General features: G+C 45.3%; 1 protein-coding gene across 4 annotated transcripts in view; it reads right to left on the bottom strand.

Annotated features, from left to right (window-relative positions):
- ZFR (zinc finger RNA binding protein) overlaps positions 1-14,853 on the bottom strand; it is an 85,781-nt gene extending 70,928 nt beyond the window's left edge. For 3 of the 4 annotated variants that reach the window (XM_077462899.1, XM_077462900.1, XM_077462902.1), the window contains exon 1: positions 14,698-14,853. The gene's annotated coding sequence lies outside the window, so the exon portion shown is untranslated. The remainder of the gene's footprint in view (positions 1-14,697) is intronic. The other variant, XM_077462901.1, reaches the window with a different exon arrangement.
- Positions 14,854-20,177: the final 5,324 nt, after the last annotated feature.

Below are 20,177 nucleotides of genomic sequence, written 5' to 3'. Positions count from 1 at the left end.
CTCGGTTCGGGCTCCATGTCAAAACAATGGAAGTCCGGATCGGCCAGATCCCTGGACCAACACCTGGCTCCGCCTCTCAGTGAGCCAGAGACTGAGTGGGCCACTCCCCTCACTGGAGCACCGAGCTGTGGAGGGGGCCAGGAGGGAGCAGAGAGCTGTGACTGACCGTCTACAGCCCTCTACTGACGGAGCTGAGAGAACCGAGTATTCAGCGGTGTTAGGTGCTTCTACACTGAGAACCGAGCAATCTAAGTATGAGTCTGAAAAAAAAAAAAAAAACATACTTGTCTGTTAAGATTACATTATTATAAAGATATAATTTCTTTTAATCAGGTTATTATGCCCTCATGTTGTAAAGCGCTGCGCAAACTGTTAGCGCTATATAAATCCTGTATAATAATAATAATAATGAAATATGGCATTAGAATGTATTTAAACCCCAAACAAAATTTTTGGCCTTTTTGAATTTTCCATTGAAAAGTGTTTTGTTACATCAGTTTGACAAACAGATAAGATACTTGTTGATCCTGCCAGAAAGTTTCAGCTGAAAACTTCCTGTGCTCTCTGTCTGGGATGCATTCTTATCAGTTATGTACTTGAGGCCTACAGAACACTGCCCTATCTAAGCGATTATATTAACCACTTCAAAACCGGGCACTTTCGCACCTTCCTGCAAATTTTTTATAATTTTGTTCCCACAAATAGAGCTTTTCTTTGGCGGTATTTGATCACCTCTGCGTTTTTTTTCTTTTTTGATAAACGAACAGAAAAAGACCAAAAATAAATAAAAAGTTGCTTTGTTTTTGTTATAAAATGCTGTGAATAAGTAAGTTTTCTCCTTCACTGATGAGGCAGGCATTTTTCATTGGCACCAATTGGCAGCTTCCTAGTGAGTGGTCCTGTGTGGTGGTCCTGTGTGGTGGCCATCCCTGGTGGCATCCTGGGTGGGCCCCCGTCAGGAGAGCAGCCGATCGGCTCTCCTCTACTCACGTCTGTCAGACACAATTGGGCACAGCTGATCACATGGCAAAGAGTTTCCGTCACAGACTCTTTATCTAGACCGGAGTTGCGGTGTGTCAGACTGGCACGCAGCAACAACGATCGCTGTGATGCGAGCTGGCAGTTATCCTGCTGGACTTCATATGACGCCCAGTCAGGATAACTGAACCACTTCCTGGCCGTCATTCTGCTATAGGCTGGGCGGAAAGAGGTTAAAGCAGTGCTACCCACAAAAATAAAATATTAGTATAAATGCACATAAATCTTGAACAAGAGTACAGGGAAAATTTCCTGTAGTTCTATTCCGTTGTCTCAATACTGTAGAGTAAGTGAATGTTGGCATACTAGAAGAGAGATCCAGTGATTTCTTAACATAAAACTTATTTTAGATCTAGTAATGTCTTCAGAAAATGTAATGTTGCATAGTGTAGCATATTAAAGTGGTTCTCAAGTCAGAAGATTTGTTTATCCTAATGCAGGATTTAAAAAAAAAAAAAAAAAAAAATCTCCTTGTCTAAGACAGCAGCGGGGCTCAGTGTCTGAATGGACACATAGGGCCGCTTGTTGTGGGGGCACTCAGCAGGGGCCAGGAGAGCCGGCTAAGGACCCAGGAAGGAGTTTTTAGTATTACTTCAATGATGAAGGAAAGAAGGAACCAGGGGAGATGAAATAAAGCAGATAAGGAAGTTATACAGGTCATACACAGTTCAAATCTTGGCAGTTCAGCACTATAAGAGCCGGTTCACACAGGGGCGACACGACTTCCAGGACGACTTTGTGAGGCCACTTGGAGACGACTTGAACACGACCTGGGACGATTTACAACACGACTTTAACCACTTCCCGACTAGCGCACGACGATGTACGTCGACAGAATGGCACGGGCCGGCATATTGGCGTACAGGTACGTCCAATATTCAATGCCGCCCTGCCATCGGGAGCGCGCAGGCGCGCTCCCACGCTGGTCGGGACCCCCGTGAGTCCAGTCGCGGGACCCGCGGACTCGATCGCCGCGGGCATCCCCGCGATCATCTTACGGAGCGGCCGAATGGAGGAAATGCTGTGTAAACAACATTTCTCCATTCTGCCTAGCAACTAGTGACGCTGATCTCTGCTCCATGTGATTGGAGCAGAGATCAGTGTTCACTAAATGAAAGCCCAACCCCCCCACAGTTAGTAACACACCCCTAGGAACACTTAACCCCTACACTGCCACCCACTGGTTAACCCTTTCACTGCCAGTGTCATTTACACAGGAATCACTGCATTTATATAGCAGTGATTACTGTATAAATGACAATGGTCCCAAAAATGTGTCAAAAATGTCCGATGTGTCCCCCACAATGTCGCAGTCACAATAAAAATCGCTGATCGCCGCCATTACTAGTAAAAAAATAAAAAATAAAAAATTATTAATAAAAATGCCATAAAACTATCCCTATTTTGTAAACGCTATAACTTTTGTGCAAACCAATCAATAATCGCTTATTGCGATTTTTTTACCAAAAATATGTAGAAGAATACGTATCGGCCTAAACTGAGGGAAAAAAAAGTTTTTTTTATATATTTTTGGGGGATATTTATTATAACAAAAAGTAAAAAATAATGCGTTTTCTTCAAAATTGTCGCTCTATTTTTGTTTATAGCGCAAAAAATAAAAACCGCAGGGGTGATCAAATACCACCAAAAGAAAGCTCTATTTGTGGGGAAAAAAGGACGTCAATTTTGTTTGGGAGCCACGTCGCACGACCGCGCAATTGTCAGTTAAAGCGACGCAGTGCCGAATCGCAAAAAGTGGTCTGGTCTTTGACCAGCAACAAACCACTTTGACCTACAGGTAAGCCTAGATTAAGGCTTACCTGTAGGTCCAAGCAACATCTCCTAAACCTATATGGTTTAGGAGATATTTACCCGAAAACGGGCACCGCTGTCTACGGCGCATACGTAGACAGCGGCGCGCAGGCGCACTGAGCACGGCATTCTCAGCGACGGAGCTGCCGCGCGTGTCGGCTCCCGCGCGAGACCCCACCAACTAGATGGATGCGGCGGACTACAGGGGACAGCGGCAACTTCGCTGGCTCCTGTGTCAGGTAAGTGACACATAATGGGCTACTATTCGATGCATAGTAGTCCATTATGCTTTGCCTTTGCAGGGAATGAAAGAGGAAATAAACTCATCAGGGTTTACTTCCTCTTTAAGTCGCTCCAGGCCAGGCGACTTTTGCCGAGAGCATCCTCTGGGACTGACATCATCCGGTGATGTCCCTATATAAGTCGCCACGTCTCTGCCATTGTAAGCGGAGGCAGCGACGAGGCAAAATCTGAAGAGAAGAACAGAAGACGGTGACAGAAGACCGGGCCACCGCCTGTAAAAGAGCTAGAAGGCGGCGCTGTGGCCTGGCAAGAAGAACCGAAGAGGGGGACAAGACCCCCGAAGTCAGAAGAAGAGGGCGGCAGCGAAGAAGAAAGCCGGGCTCCTCCGCTAGCAAAAGAGCTAGCAGAAGATAGCGGAGGAGTCCGGCGATAAGACCCCCGAAGATGGACAGAAGACCCCCGGAGCTGTGCAATAAACTATTTTAACCCTTGTGAGGTTTTTTTTTTTTTTCCACAGGTGAATGGGTAGGGGTACATTGTACCCCATACTCATTCACATAGGGTGGGGGGCCAGTATCCGATAAGCCCCCCGCAGACCCCGATAACCAACGGCCAGGGTTGTTGAGAAGAGGCCATTGTCCTCATCAACATGGGGACAAGGTGCTTTGGGGTGGGGGGGGTGGGGGGGTCATAGTCCTGGTGCAATACCCATCCACGACCCATTTTCAATGACCTGGCTGAGGGCACCGAAGATTTGACAGTACACGGCACAGTCCATCATCCGTTTGATGCGATGTAGTAGTCCTGTTCCATTAGGAGAAAAAACAAAGCATGTTTCCACCTCAATGTTAGACAGTGGGGATTGTGTTCTTGTGGTCATAGGCAGCATTCTGCCTCCTCCAAACATGGAAAGTTGCACGTTGCTGCCAAAGAGCTCGATTTTGGTCTCATCTGACCACAACACTTTCACCCAGTTCTCCTCTGAATCATTTAGATGTTCATTAGCAAACTTCAGATGGGCTTGTACATGTGCTTTCTTAAAAAGGGGGACCTTGCAGGCACTGCAGGATTTAGTCCTTCACAGCGTAATGTTGCCAATTGTTTTCTTTGTGAATATGGTCCCAGCTGCCTTGAGATCATTGACAAGATTCTCCAGTGTAGTTTTGGGCCGATTCCTCACCATTCTCATGATCATTGAAACTCCATATAGTGAGATCTTGCATGGAGCCCCAGACCGAGGGAGATCGACAGTTATTTTGGGTTTCTTCCAATTGCGAATAATCGCAGCAACTGTTGTCACCCTCCCACCAAGCTGCTTGGTGATGGTCTTGTAGCCAATGACAGCCTTGTGTAGGTCTATAATCTTGTCCATGACATCCTTGGACAGCTCTTTGGTCTTGGCCATGGTGGAGAGACTGAAATCAGATTGGTTGGTTCTGTGGACAGGTTTTACACAGGTAAAAAGCTGAGATTAGGATGAGATTAGGAGCACTCCTTTTAAGAGTGTGCTCCTAATCTTAGCTCGTTACCTGAATAGAAGACACCTAGGAGCCAGAAATCTTGCCGATTGATAGGGGATCAAATTATTATTTCACCATTTAAAAAGCAAATCAATTTATAATTTTTTTGAAAAGTGTTTTTCTTGATCTCGTTATTCTGTCTCTCACTGTTAAAATAAACCTACCATTAAAATTATAGACTGGTCATTTCTTCAATTTTGTTACAATTTTACAGCGTGATCAACAAAAGGGAGGAGACTGAGGCAATGCTGCTTCTGCCTGAAGCAAACTGACTTCTCAGCCTTGAATGGAGCTCAAGCACATCGTTTATCGATTTATTAAAAAAAAAAAAAAAAAAAAAAAAGTTAAGGGTTTGTGAAAAAAAAAAATTAAAAATAAAAAACAACCCACAAACCTACACACTCACCTCCATGCTGCAGCTGTTCTAAGTGGGCTCTAAGCCTGAGGATTGAGCCATTACATGGCTGGCAGCCAATTGCTCAATTCTCAGTCTGCTCAAAGGGGAGAGCAGTGACTGCCAGTCATCACCCTGTTATGTGCCTCTGGCAACAGGCATGAGAGCGGGCGGGCACAGCTGACTTTGGCTCTCTGATGGATACTGAGAGGCAGAGCCAGCTGTCAGAAAGCTGGGTGGATACTGACAATATTGCCAGGATACTTCCAGGCCCTGGATCAGCTCTGCCACATCAGCCAATAGCAGATAATAGACCTATGCCAGCCTACTCTGGGTTACAGGAGTGCAAAAGTAAGCACACTTCTCTTTACCTTGGCCCTACTTCTCTTTTGAAGCAAACTAAAGCCTCCTATCCTTTGCAGACAAAGAAGATGCCAACTTAGCCTCTGATCTTTAACTGCCATGATGCTGCACCTGTGATCAGTTATGACACCAGACATTTGAAGATTGGACAGTTTGGTTGAGAGCACAAGCAATGTGACAATTAAGATTCCTGGCATCCTGGGGATTTAACAGATTTTTTCTTAAACTAATAAAAATTGATGGGTTTAGTTGCACTTTAACCACTTCCCGTCGAAAGTACGCAGATCTGCGTACTCGGCTTCCGGGGGGTATACCGGGGATGATGCCCGCACCTGCAGGCATCATCCCGGTACCGTTTTTTCCAGCGGGCGATTGGCTATTCAGCCATAACAACCGAAGCAGCTAAAAGCCGCTCGGCTGTTATGCCGGAGGAGCGGGAGGGGACGTCCCCCCCTCCCGCCACTGTTACCGGTGCTCCCGCTCGATCGGGAGCATCGATTCAACATCCGACGCCTCCGGCTGCTGGGGAGGAACTGGAACGAAGCCGTAATCGGCAGCATCCTAATAGTAAAACACGGAAGCGACGTCACTTCCCGTTTACTCGGCTGCCAATGGCGCCGGTTTAAAAAAAAATATACGGTATTCAGAATCGCCGTTTTCGGCGATCTGAATACTTTGAAGTGTAAAGGAGGCCCCCGATCCCTCCATAAAGAGTACATGTCATCACCTATTACTGTCTCAAGGAATGTTTACAATGAACAATAAAAGTGATCAAAATTTTTTTATTTTTTAAAACAATTTAGTCATTTTAAAAGAAATAAAAAAAAATGTAAGCGCCCGCCGTCCCCGCGAAGCAAAGAAAACGCATACGGAAGTAATAATTCTAGCACTAGACCTCCTCTGTAACGCTAACCTAGTAACTAAAAAAAAAATATGTAAAGCGTCGCCTATTGAGATTTTTTTTTTTTTTTTTTTTTTTTTTTTTTTTTTTTTTTTAGGTACCATACTCTGTCAATCCACGAGTGCGTGCAATTATAAAATGTGACATGTTTGGTATCTATTTACTCGGCGTAATATTATCTTTCACATTATACAAAAAAATTGGGCTAATTTTACTATTTAATTTTTTTTGAATTCATGAAAGTGTCCCTTTTCCCAAAAAGTTGCTTTTAAAACACCGCTGCGCAAATACAGTGTAACATAAAATATAGCAACAATCGCCGTTTTATTCTCTAGAGTCTCTGCTAAAAAAATATATATAATGTTTGGGGGTTCCAAGTAATTTTCTAGCAAAAAATATTATTAATATTAATATTTAATATTCTAACCTAGAAAGATTCTGCAGAACAGTGCTGTGTTTTTCTGTTCTATCGGTGGAAAGGTTCCAGATACAAATTTTACAATAAACACCCTGTTCTCGTGTGTTGCATTCCATTCTTCCAGTCCACTTTGTTTTGGAGTCACAGGCAGTTGGACAATTGTCCCATTGTCTAAGTGAAAAGTCCCCATTTTCTAGCTTTGTAGCAAGTAAAACAGAAAGCAGCTTGTTACATGGATCACTGAAAAACACAACTGCAAATAGCTTTGTAACGTTACAACTGTTCCTGATACTAGCAGGCAAGGAACATTAATGAGAAATGGCACTTCCTATGTTTTTTTTTTTTCTTGATCTTCAGTTTACTTATCCTTTTCCCCGTAGATAATCACAGGAAACATACTCATATGCCAGGCAAATCCAGCATGGTCTTCTGGAACCCACCACTCTGCTGAGTCCAACTGTCTCCAGGTTCTTGCAACCCAGCCTTAGGCCCCTTTCACACTGGGGAAGGAGCGATGTCAGCGGTAAAACTGCACCATCGTTAGCGCTGCTTTCCCGCTGTTTTATTGGCGGTATTCGGCCGCTAGCAGGGCGGTTTTACTCCCCTGCTGGCGGCCGAGAAAGGGTTAAAAGCAGCGCTTTGCTGGTGGTATAGCGGCGCTGCCCCATTGTATACACAGCTCCTTCACCACTCCAAAGATGCTGCTAGCAGTACTTTTTTTTTTACCATCCTGCCAGCGCACCGCTCCAGTGTGAAAGCCCTCGGGGCTTTCATATTGGAGAGACAGGCTCTTGCAGGGCCCTTTGCAGGCATTGTAGAGCCTGCAAAGCGCCCTAATGTGAAAGGGGCCTTACAAAGCCCCACCGGTCCCTTCCTCCTCGAGCCGCAGTGTGGAAGCTGATGCTTCCTGGGATATCTGCAGTGGCTATACAAGAAGGCTACCTGGGTGGGGATTATTATTTTTCTTTTTAGAGTTACGTTACATTCACAGGACAGTTTAGCAGTGGATAGTTTGCTGCGTTGGCCAGAACTCCAAAGAATTGCTGATCCTGGAGGCAGCCATAAACTTAAACAGCAGCAGCTGTTCAAACAATGGGCAAGCAGCTTTTACAACCACCAAGAATCTGTTTCTTGCTGGCAGCCACCCCTGCCCGCTGTTAAACTGCCATGTGACTGTAGCCCTAAGGTCTGCATTAAATACTTGCAAAGCCATCAGGTACAGCGGGAATTATTTTATATAGGGATCATAAAAACTATCTTAAAAGTGGTTGTAAACACTCCCTAGTGACTTAACTATAGGTAAGCCTAGAATAGGGCTTACCCATCGATAGTGAAAATATTCATAAACGTGCGCCATTTAGGAGATATTTCACTTGTAGTGTGCCGATGATGCAATCGGCACATGTGCTGTGAAGAAACGAACCTCAGTGCCATTTCTTCCCCCAGCATGTGGCATTAATGACGGCTCCAGCGCTCGTGCGCACGAGTGAAATCACACGACGACGGAGTCTGCAGCCCCCAGAAAGAAGAGAAGCGAAGATGGACGCAGCCTGCATAGGGGACAGCGATGGATTTGTTTGCAGGCAAATGTCAAATAGGCTAGTATGCAATGCATACTAGCCCACGTTTCGCCACGTTTCAGGCTCGCTACCCTTCGGGCTCGGCATCGCTGCACTCGGCTCTTTTATATTCCAACTCTATGTCCACTTGGATGGTGGGGCTAGAACCTGGACTCACGACGCAGGCGCCGTTCATCTTTGGCTATTTTTGGAATCTGTGGGTGCTGTGTACTGTGCATGCGCAGTACACAGCGGACACTATCCGATGGGGGACTGTATATGATAGGACACAGGCAGCAAAAAGAGGAAGTAAAACCCATTAGGGTTTACTTCATCTTTAATGAAAGAAACCTACTGGGAAAAGCTGTAGTAGATAAAAGGTGAGGTTTCAGATTCCCTGACACAACTGCAAAATTGAAACTCTTAAGGTTTGACCTCATATTATATGGTTTTGGTAAATCTGAAGACAAATCTGCAGAAAATCAAATAGTGTGTATGGAGTCTGAAGTGAAGACAGAGAAGAGCTGCAGACGGACACAGTGCTGAATCAAATGAGGGTTCTGCTAAGTGCAAGGGCACTATTGCCTAAACTTTTACTTTAATGCAAAGAACCCATGCATTAAAGTTGTTCTAAAGTAATATTTTTATCTTAATACACTCTATGCACTAAAGAAACACTTTCTGTGTGTAGAAGCCCCCCCCCCCCCCCATACTTACCTGAGCCCAATCTCGATCCAGTGATGTTGCACAAAAGCCTTGGGTGTCCAGGACTCTCCCTCCTGATTGGAGGAGACACAGCAGTTGGGGCCATTGGCTCCTGCTTCTGTCAAAGTCAGTGAGGAGCCAATGTGAAGCGAGAGAACCACAAATACAGTGAACCTTGGATCAAAGCGAGTTTCCCCATAGAAGTCAATGCAAACTAAGATAATTCGTTCAATATTGACTTCTATTGTATGCAGCGCCGCATTTGGCCAAAGGTGGGGGGGGGCCAGAGAGACTCGGAGACTGCCCAGGAATGGAGAACGGAGTGTTTCTGAGTGCACCCAAACAGCTCCGAGTGTCAACCGCCGCCGCGCCCCCCCTCTGACCAAATGCGGTACTGCACACCAAAGAGGAATCCTGCTCATTTTGGGAGACAAACACTCACAAACCAAGCCATGATTTTTTTTTAAAGTAATAGCATGTATTGCGAACCGCTCGTTGGATTGAGTAGCGCAGTTGAGGTATTACTGTAGAGCTTTCTTTTGGTGGTATTTGATCACGCCTGTATTTTGTTTGTTTTTTTTGCGCTATTAAAAAAAATGTATAATATATATTTGAAAAATAAAAACTATTATTTTTAACATTCTGCTATACATTATAGATTGTAAACGCTATATCTTTGCACAAACCAAACTGTGGGATTATATTTATTGAGTTTTTATTTTTTTGCTACTAGCAACGACAGGGGTGACCAACTTATAGCGGGACTGCGATATTGCTGTTCAGACACCAACAGCCACACTATTCCACCTCAATCTTAAACTCCAGCCATCAGGTAGATCCATGTAAACATCTTACAAAGTGTGCTGGTCTGGACATTTGGATTCAAGACACAGATTCCATTCTACACCAACCAAATTCATATCTATGGGGAACAAGCACCAATAAAGAGAGAGATGGATATATCCATCTATTTTCCTTTTTGAGTCACTGTCAATATATACCATAAAAATTGTAGTGGGGCTACTTCACCCTGTGTGGATCATTGGCTGTCGCCATCTCCCTGGTCTGATGCCTGTGCGCTGCTCTGAAGGACATAGCTCCTCTATCACTATCGAGTTATGATCTCTCTGTGTGGGTGGAGCAATAACATTTGAGATATAAGCTACAGATTTGAAACTCAAACCCTCTGTCCCTAAATATCTGAATTTTATTTCTGAAACGCGTTGGACATGCTGTCTGTTTTACAGGTTTGGGGCTTTTCTCCAAGCTGCTTCCATCACCGTTCCCAATATATGTGTTTGCTGCTTTTATTCCCACTCCTATGTCGTTGATTGGCATCAATGTTCAATAATTGTGTATATTTTTACTATAATACGGTTTGTGGTCCGTTTAAAGTCCCAATTTAAAGAACTTGTCTTTACTCGATGTATCAGGGATGTGGTCCACAATCAGTATAGTCAACTAGTTGCAGCAAATAGCCAATGTATTACTGCGATATTAGGGTGAAGTTATAAGACGACCAACAGTGATGTGAACACGCCATTTGGGGCTACCACTAACATTGGAAAGTTGTGCTGTAGTTGGTAGGAGACACCGCTACGCTCCCCCATTGGCGTTATCACTTATGTTATATACTCATTTGATTTTTGCAATCTTGTAAGCGTATGTCCTACAAAGGGGGGAATTGCAGCTAATAAATCAGTTTGAAATGGGATTACGCTATGGAGTTCTCTCTCCCTCCATGCGAATGAGCTCATTGGTGGGTGACCCTTCCTCCCGGCTGCAACAGGATCCGTGATCAATTATCCAGGGAGAGGATTGAAACCAAGATCTGGTGTTCTGTACCTGTTACCCAGTACAGTCTGGTAAGAGTGTGATTCATAGGAGGATTTTTTTACACTCCCCCCCCCCCCCCCCCGCCCCCTACACATGTGGAGGTGATGCTGAAATGGTTATATCTAGGACGTAATCAAGCATTCGCTCTTGGTTGGACTCTACCAAATTTTTTATGAGAAATGATCATTGTTGCAACGATTACTTTTGGACTTTAAACTTAAATGCACTTTTATGATAGCACACCCATAACAGCGGGAATGCTTTTATGTAGCGCTGCCTTGATGAATGTTCTTGTCGGTTTTAAATTACTGCGATATTGCGGTGGACACAAAACACTTTTTTTTTGGGACCAGTGACATTACAGTGATCTGTGCTAAAAATATGCACTGACACTGTACTAAGAACACTGGCAGAGAAGGGGGTTAACATCAGGGGCAAACAAAGTGTTAACTCTGCCTAGCTGGTATTTTAGCGTAGTGGGGGGGGGGTGCTTTTACTAGAGGAAGGCATAGAGCCGTGTCCCTGCCTTGCAGAGACACAGGATCAATGCCTTCTGTACTGACAGAAAGGTGATCTGCCTTTTTTGCATAGGCAGAGCTCCTTTCTGCCTGTGTACCGAGTGATCAGCGGGTGCCACCAGACATTGGGTCTGCGGGACCTACAGGAACGAGCCACCGACACGTGCCCGATACCTGGAAGTGCCGGATCTAATATATATATATATATATATATATATATATATATATATATATATATATATATATATATATATATATATATATATATATATATATATATATATATATATATATATATTATACACACACAGATACATACATACGATCGTGTGCAGCGTGGTCGCCATGTAGCAGTAAAACAGCTATAGGGCAGTCAGCAAATGGTTAAATACCATGAAAAGAAAGCCCTATCTGTGTGAAAAAGTATATAAAAATTGTGTTTGGGTACAGTGTTGCACAACACGCAATAGTCATTCAAAGTGTGACAGCGCTGAAAGCTAAAAATTGGCCTGGACAGGAAGGGGGTGAAAGTGCCCAGTAGGCAAGTGGTTAAACGACACCCCAAATGCAGCGCGTTTACCTGCTGCCCTGGATCACAGGGTACAGAAGTAACATGCCATAGGGTTGCACTACTTCTGATGTGGTCCAGTGAGTGTCAGCCCAAAACGAACGGGCAAAAATGGCTCTGCATGTGTATCTGGCATGGGAACGATTCCTGGGAAATAGCGCCCTTTATTTCTTCCTCTGCGATTATACGCAGCAAGAGCTGAACGGCGGGTAACACGGACTCAACGTCCACCGGTACTCACTGATCCTTCGGTACAGAGGGAGAACTGCAAACTGTCCATGTAAACAAGGCAGATCGCCGTTCTGTCAGTACATAAAGCATGGATAATGTGTCTCTGCAAAGCTGGTATTAGGATCTATTTCTTCTCAGGGCCAGTTCACACCATAGGAGTGCACCCCGGATGAGTTTCAGATGCTTTTCTGCATGTGTGCGTTTTTGAAGCAGTCCAGTGCCCCCACCCCCTCCCCTTCTTTCTTAACCTTAAATAAGGACGTCTGTTTCAGTGCATTTTTTATTTTTTTAATGCATTTCAGTTCAGTCCAGGAAAACTGAAGCAAGTTCAGCTTTTTTTCTGGAACCGCTGGTATGAACTATGCCATTGAAAACCATGTAACCTACTTTCAATATGTTTTTGAAGCAGAGAAAAAATGAAAAATAAACCACGCACTGGACTTCATGTGGCGTGAACTGGCCCTCATAGTACAAGCACCTCCCCCATAGTAAGAAAACACCAGATATTATACAGGATTTATATGGCACCAGTTTGCACAGAGCTTAAAGTGATTGTAAAGGTAAAAAAAAAAAAAAACCTGTCATACTTACCTCCACAGTGCAGCTAGTTTTGTAGAGTGGCCCTGAACCTGCTCTTCTGGGGTCCCCCGGGCGGCTCTCCCCCCACATCAGATAATCAGATTACCTTGCGGGCGTGCTCCCGAGCCCAGGATTTTACGTCCATAGAGGCCGAATGTAAGACTCAGCCCCACCCCCGCGAGTCATTGGATTTAATTGACAGCAGCAGGAGCCAATGGCTGCGCTGCTAGAGCTGAGAACCCCGGGCAGAGAGACAGCGCAAGTGGGAATGGGGGGGGGGGGGGGAGCCGTCACCGACGTGTTTTTTCACTTTAATGCATAGGATGCATTAAAGCGGAGTTCCACCCAAAAGTGTAACTTCCGCTGATCTGATTCCTCCCCACAATTGGCACCTTACAGGGGGGAGTTGGGTGTAAATATCTGCACTCACTTCCGGGAATAGACTCCCGAAAATAACACCTAGTGTGATTTGTCGGTGATGGCTGCAATATAAGCCCTACCCAATTAACCCTACCCTGTTTCCCCAAAAATAAGCCCTACCCTGAAAATAATAATACCTACAAGGACTTTAACTAGGGCTTATATTGCAGCCATCACCGACAATCACGTTAGGTCTTATTTTTGGGGAAACAGGGTAGGCACACACATTTAACTCTGATCGCCTCTAGATGTTTAACCCCCTCCCAGCCAGTGTTAGTACAGTGACAGTCCATATTTTAAAGCACTGATCACTGTATTAGACCCCTTTCACACCGAAGGCGGTTTTCAGGCGCTAAAGGGCTAAACATAGCGGCTCCCCTGCAGCCCCAGCGTGAGAGCACCAAGTGCTTTGACACTCAGGCGCTGCGCTTGCCGGACGTTAGAAAAAGTCCGGCAAGCAGCATCTTTAGGGCGGTGAGCTGTATACACCCCGCCCAATGAAACGGATGGGCACCGATGCTGAGGCACCTGCAAACTTTTTTTTTTTTTTTTTTTTTTTTTTCCTAGTAATGGCGGCAATCAGCAATTTACACAGGGAATGCGATATTGCAGAGGTCAAATCTGATACTTTGCACCGCTAAAAACGTACGCAAAGTGTCAGATTTGTCCTCTGCAATATCGCATTCCCTGTGTAAATTGCTGATTGCCATTACTAGAAAAAAAAAAAAAAAGTTTGTAGATGCTATATAAAAAAATAAAATAAAAAATTAGCACAATCCAATCAACACACATACGCTTAATGGGATTTTGTTTCTTTTACTAAAAATGTAGCAGACTATACAGTGGCCTAAATGCATAAAGAATTTTATTTTTGTTTTTTATTGGATGTTTTATAGCAAAAAAAATAAAAGATATTTTCTTCTTTTGTTGCTTATAGCGCAAAAAATAAAAACCGCAGCGGCGATCAAATACCACCTAAATAAAATCTCTAATTTGTGGGAAACATTTTTCTTTTGTGTACAGGGTCGCACGACCGCGCAACTGTCAGTTAAAGAATCACAGTGCTGTATTGCGCAAAAAAAAAAAAAAATGGCCTGGTCAGGAGGGGGGGGGTAAAACTTCTGTAGGGCAACTGCCTCGTTTTGGCAAAAGGTGGCCTATGCCTAGAATATTAGACTGTGCCTAGAAAATAAATGCTGCTCTTATACAGGGAATGTATTGTTTTGTAGAGATGGTGGTGGCAGTGTGGATGTGTGGTGTGCCCAGGCCGTGCCCTCTCCTCTCGCAGCACTAGGGGGTGATGAGATTCCATCTCTCCTCACACTGCCCTCTAATGCACAGACCCCTCCGGGCCGCTCACTGCTCCAGGCCCTGTCTAGGCCCACACGGCGGCCTGTGCCCAGCAGCACTCCGGGCCCGTCACAGAGGACACAGCGACATAGAGCCAGGCCGAGGAGGCGCTTATCACTAGGCCGCAGCCTGCTCCCCTCCCCCTCCCGATGTCCTCTCTATCTCTCTCCTCCCCGGAGACCAACCTCCTCTACCGTCCCCGTTATACTCTCCATCCCCTCATCATCACCCAAGACACACACCTGTCCGGTGCGCTCCGTTCTCCTCTCCAACACCGGCAACACACGTCCTCCGCTGCACACACTCGCCACACTGAAGAGGGCGGGGAAATACGTGACGTCAAACACCGGCAGTGCGTAGGGCTGGCTAGAGCCCGAAGGACGCCACCTTGGGGTTGGCAGAGGGGCGCCGCGTACTCTGGTAGAGCTCCTCAGACGTTCTGCACGTTCGCAGCGCTGCTTGCCAACCAGCGACGTCCTGACGTCTTGAGAGGGGGACGTAAACGGGGGATTTACTGGTGGGAACATTCTGGAATGCGCAATGTCGTGATAGGTGGCTGAGTGCAAGCTTTCCTGAGCTTGTGTTACGGGCTTTGTGAGCCACTATGGATACTTACAGCGCCCACATTAAGGTCCCTGATTGTAAAGGACTGTCCCTGATTTGGAACAAGTCATAGCTCCCAACTGTCCCCGATTTCTAGGGACTGTGCCTGATTTGGAGCAATGTCCCTCATTCCTCCTCATTTGTCCCTCATTTTGGTCTGATCTGTATAGATGATGTATATAAATTGCTGCATCTGTAATTTCCAAAAGCCAATAAGGACTAGTAGTGATAAAAAAAGCACTAGTGGGTTTAAAGCGGTAGTAAACCCGCTAATTTTTTTTTTTTTTACCACCTGCAAAGCAAAAGGCATAATGAGCTAGTGTTCACCGCATACTAGCTCATTATGAAATACTTACCTCACACTGAGGGAGCTGACATGCTCCCTTGGCGTTTCTTCCGGGTATCGCGGCTCTAGCGCTGTGAGTGGCCGGAGCCGCGATATCGATGCGCGGGAGATTTCATCCCGGTCGGGTCCGGCCACTGCCGGACTTTCAGCTGAGAATCCCCTTGTGCGCATGCGCCGCTGCAGTCAGTGGCGCATACCGAGGGGAATATCTCCTAAACCGTACAGGTTTAGGAGATATTTTTTTACCTACAGGTAAGCCTTACTATAGGCTTTCCTGTAGGTAAAAGCAAAAAAAATGAGTATACAACCTGTTTAACCAATCTTGTTTTTTTGTACAATTCTCCTTTAACCACTTCCCGACCAGCGCACGACGATGTACGTCGACAGAATGGCACGGCAGGCATATTGGCGTACAGGTACGTCCAATATTCAATGCCGCCCTGCCATCGGGAGCGCGCCGCCGGCGGCGCGCTCCCGCGCTGGTCGGGACCCCCGTGAGTCCGGTCACGGGACCCGCGGACTCGATCGCCACGGGCATCCCCGCGATCGTCTCATGGAGCGGCCGAATGGAGGAAATGCTGTGTAAACAACATTTCTCCATTCTGCCTAGCAACTAGTGACACTGATCTCTGCTCCATGTGATTGGAGCAGAGATCAGTGTTCACTAAATGAAAGCCCAACCCCCCCACAGTTAGTAACACACCCCTAGGAACACTTAACCCCTACACTGCCACCCACTGGTTAACCCTTTCACTGCCAGTGTCATTTACACAGGAATCACTGCATTTATATAGCAGTGATTACTGTATAAATGACAATGGTGTCAAAAATGTCCGATGGGTCCCCCACAATGTCGCAGTCACAATAAAAATCGCTGATCGCCGCCATTACTAGTAAAAAAAATAAATAAAAAATTATTAATAAAAATGCTATAAAACTATCCCTATTTTGTAAACGCTATAACTTTTGCGAAAACCAATCAATAATCGCTTATTGCGATTTTTTTTACCAAAAATATGTAGAAGAATACGTATCGGCCTAAACTGAGGGAAAAAATGTTTTTTTATATATTTTTGGGGATATTTATTATAACAAAAAGTAAAAAATAATGTGTTTTTTTCAAAATTGTGGCTCTATTTTTGGTTATAGTGCAAAAAATAAAAACCGCAGGGGTGATCAAATACCACCAAAAGAAAGCTCTATTTGTGGGAAAAAAAGGACGTCAATTTTGTTTGGGAGCCACGTCGCACGACAGCGCAATTGTCAGTTAAAGTGACGCAGTGCCGAAACGCAAAAAGGGGTCTGGTCTTTGAGCAGCAAATTGGTCCGGTCTGCAAGTGGTTAAGGGGGCGTGGCAGGGGGTGTGTCCTATGCCTGCATACTTTTGCTGCTAGGTGTCCCTCATTCCCATCTCAAAAAGTTGGGAGGTGTGCAAAGTCCCTCTGTCCTTCATTCCTCCTCATTTTGGTCTCGCCTATATTAACCACTTCCAGATCGCCGATTGTACGTCCTTACTTTGAGGACGGATATCGTTATCGCTGCAGCTGGCTGCCATAACCCCGGTATCCCCGTGTTCATCCAGCGGTCCGGTACAAGATAAAAGTGGTCTCTGTGGCGGATTCGCAGCGAGATCACTTTATCGGCGGCAGGAGAGGGCCCCCCCGACATGATCCAGTGCCCTCCGCTGCTTACCGGAGCTGTCGGCAGCAGCGGATGCAAGCGGATCCTTCCTGTGGCTGAGCATGGAGACGAGTGAGGGGAAGATGGAACCCACCCGTCTCCATGACACTGCAGGGCGGAAGCGCATTAAAACATCACTTCTGCCCATAGCTCTTAACAACTTCAGCCCCAGAAGAATTTACCCCCTACCTGACCAGACCACTTTTTGCGATTCGGCACTGCGTCACTTTAACTGATAATTGCGCAGTTGTGCGACGTGGCTCCCAAACAAAATTGTACGTCATGCTATGTGCACCGGTACCTGGCCGCTTTGAGCGGCTGGGGATCATGTGATTGCTATGCGATTACATGATCACAATGTCAACAAAGCTGTTATGAATGAATTTCATCCATAGCAGCTGTGACTGGCTGTGATAGCTTTGAGCCAATCACAGCACACAGCAGTAAATCACAGCTGTTATGAATGTAACCCATTCATGACAGTTCACACATTCCTGTTACAGTGATTATCACTATGACAGCAAAGTGCAAAAATTCAAATAAAATCCCTTATCACCCCCCAGAGTCATGATGTATATAAAAAATAAAAAGTAACAAAAAACAAAATAACAACTTCAGAAAACTTGCTTGCCTCTTACTAAATACCTCAGACTGTCTACTTTCCATTTTCCACTGTCCTGACATTTTAGGGCCTTAAGAAATTAGATAGGCCATCAGTACATCAGGATTGATCAAGTTTTAAATATACTGTATATAGTATATAGTTTGTAGATGTAGCAAAGTCCCTGGTCCCTTGAGGCCTAATGGTGACTTCCAGAGTCAGGAACAGCTGACATCCTTCTGGGTAGAGTGGGTTACAAGGCATGGTGGCTGAAATGCAAGATGAAATGGTGGGCGCCAGACAATTTTTGAACACAAAGAGATTTTATTGTTTCTTGAACAGAACTTTGGGAGAGAGGGTTAGGGCCAGGGGACCCTTAGGTAGATGCTATGATAATCCGAGACTTCTATAGGTAGACAGCTATACAGGTGAAGGCCTCCAGCCAGACACCACTTCTGTATAGGTAGGACCGCTGTCTCCTATGGCAACTAACTTGTAGCAGTTACTAACAGTAGTATGCAACTATTGGCAACACAAACAGTTCTCTGCTTATTCCACAGTCACTCACTGCGGGTCTTCAATCAACGAACTCCCAGTCTTTCACTAGACTTCGGATCCAATAGCCACTGGATCCCTTCAGTTCTTCCACTTTTAGCACTCAGAATCTTCCTCAAGCGTCACCCCCACTTCCCTGCTGGGTCCCTGGCTTGGCACTCACAGATACTCCTCAAACGTCACCCCTGCTGACCCGCTAGGTCTCTGGCTTGGAACCCACTGATGCTCCCCAAGTGTCACCTCTGCTGTCCCACTTGGTCCATGGCTTGACACTCACTGAAGTTTTCCCACTTCTTCACCATCCCTGGTCTGCTCTGGTACTGGATTCAGCTTACTTACAGTGGTCTCTGGTAACAAGGCGGATGGTCCCTTAGTGGCGACAGCTTCCCCTTATACCTCTGACCACAGCTGCTGAAAGGCTACTTCTGGTTGGACTACAAGCCAGCAGTCCCGACCCTATGCTGCTCTCCCGCTCCTGGGAAGGCCCTCAGGCAGCCAAATGTCCTTGGGATAGGCTGAGGCAGCACAACACACATCCACCCAGACAGCCATCCAATTGGCACAGAACAGGCCAAGGGACCATAGAAAACAATTCCAGATTTAGAGAGGAATCAATTGATCTCCAAACAATTGGCCAAGGCAACTATCACCTGGCAACTAAATTTGCTAGCAGCCCTTCCTAAACATCAGGGTGCTACATCCTCCCCCTGCCTAGGAAAACTACGTCTCGGTGTTAATAATTTGAACTCTTAAGCCTGAGAGTGAATGTCCTGGCAAAAACTGGGATGGGGGGGGGGGGGGGGGACAGGAAAGGAACAATAATAATAATAACAATACATGTGGCATACCACATGAAGTAGATATGCCTAACATACACATATACATGAGCAAGTGGCAGTTCACACAAGGGAAGATAAATAGCAGATTGTATATATAAGTTTACCTGTGGTGTACCACCCAAACAGTTAAGGAAAAAAAATACAAACAGTAGCCTTATATTCTAACGATCTCTCTAATATATACAGTAGTAAGGGACATAAAAGGTTAGCATTGCTATCCATGTCGCATCACTGTCTCTCCTTGTCCAAGGAAGACACAATGGGTGCAGGAACACCTGAAAGAGAAAAATGCATCCTATCCCTATGATAACACAATGCAATATGTACAGAGTGAATCTTGAGCAAATGTTAATTACCCTCAGCCGAGAGCAACAAAGCAGTGTAAATACCCTATAATATACTAAGCTACAATGATCTCTATATCTAAACACAAATTCATGTGAAATTGGCCCCACCCTCATCCGAGGGTGCCACCCCTTTTCATAGCTATCTTACAGAAAAACTTTCTTAGCATTTCCTATCAGATAAGTGCATAATGTGAACAAAGGCTCACTCAGACTGGCACGGCTTAAGCCACCTGTTGGCCAACATATGAAAAACAATCCTGGTACACTTGACAGTCCATCATTCAAATTGTAAGGTGAGAACTTGCCCCTTTGCCACAGCTTGTTCTACCTAACTAAACACCCAAGTGTCTTTGAAGCCCCAAAGTTCATACATTTTTTTTTTCATTCGGGGTAGAACAACATTTCTCAGTAGTTTCCGTTCTTCTCAGGGACAACTCCTGGAACAGGAGGCATGGCTGCATTTGAACAACAAGCAGCCAGGCCACGGTGAAAGACTGCACTTCTGGACATAGGTCCCCTTGCAGTGCTAATCTGTCCACACAACAGCCGGGGACTGAGAACGAATTTGGTTAATGAAACCAAAAACATCTGTCACTCACAGTACTGGTTGGAACTGACTGCTATTTCTCTGGCACTCAATTTGTAACTCACTGAAAAAAGATAAAAGGACTGCTCATAGCTGGATTAACTCTTTGTGGCAAGAATGGGCACAGATGACATGAAATCCTATACTGTACAAGTTACAAGCCTT

Source organism: Lithobates pipiens, unplaced genomic scaffold (assembly GCF_037356315.1).
Source record: "Lithobates pipiens isolate NorthernLeopardFrog02 unplaced genomic scaffold, aLitPip1_a1.2 Scaffold_3, whole genome shotgun sequence".
Taxonomy (NCBI): Eukaryota; Metazoa; Chordata; class Amphibia; order Anura; family Ranidae; genus Lithobates; species Lithobates pipiens.
The sequence above is the reverse complement of the archived record's forward strand: the minus strand, read 5'-3'. Positions and strand labels throughout refer to the sequence as shown.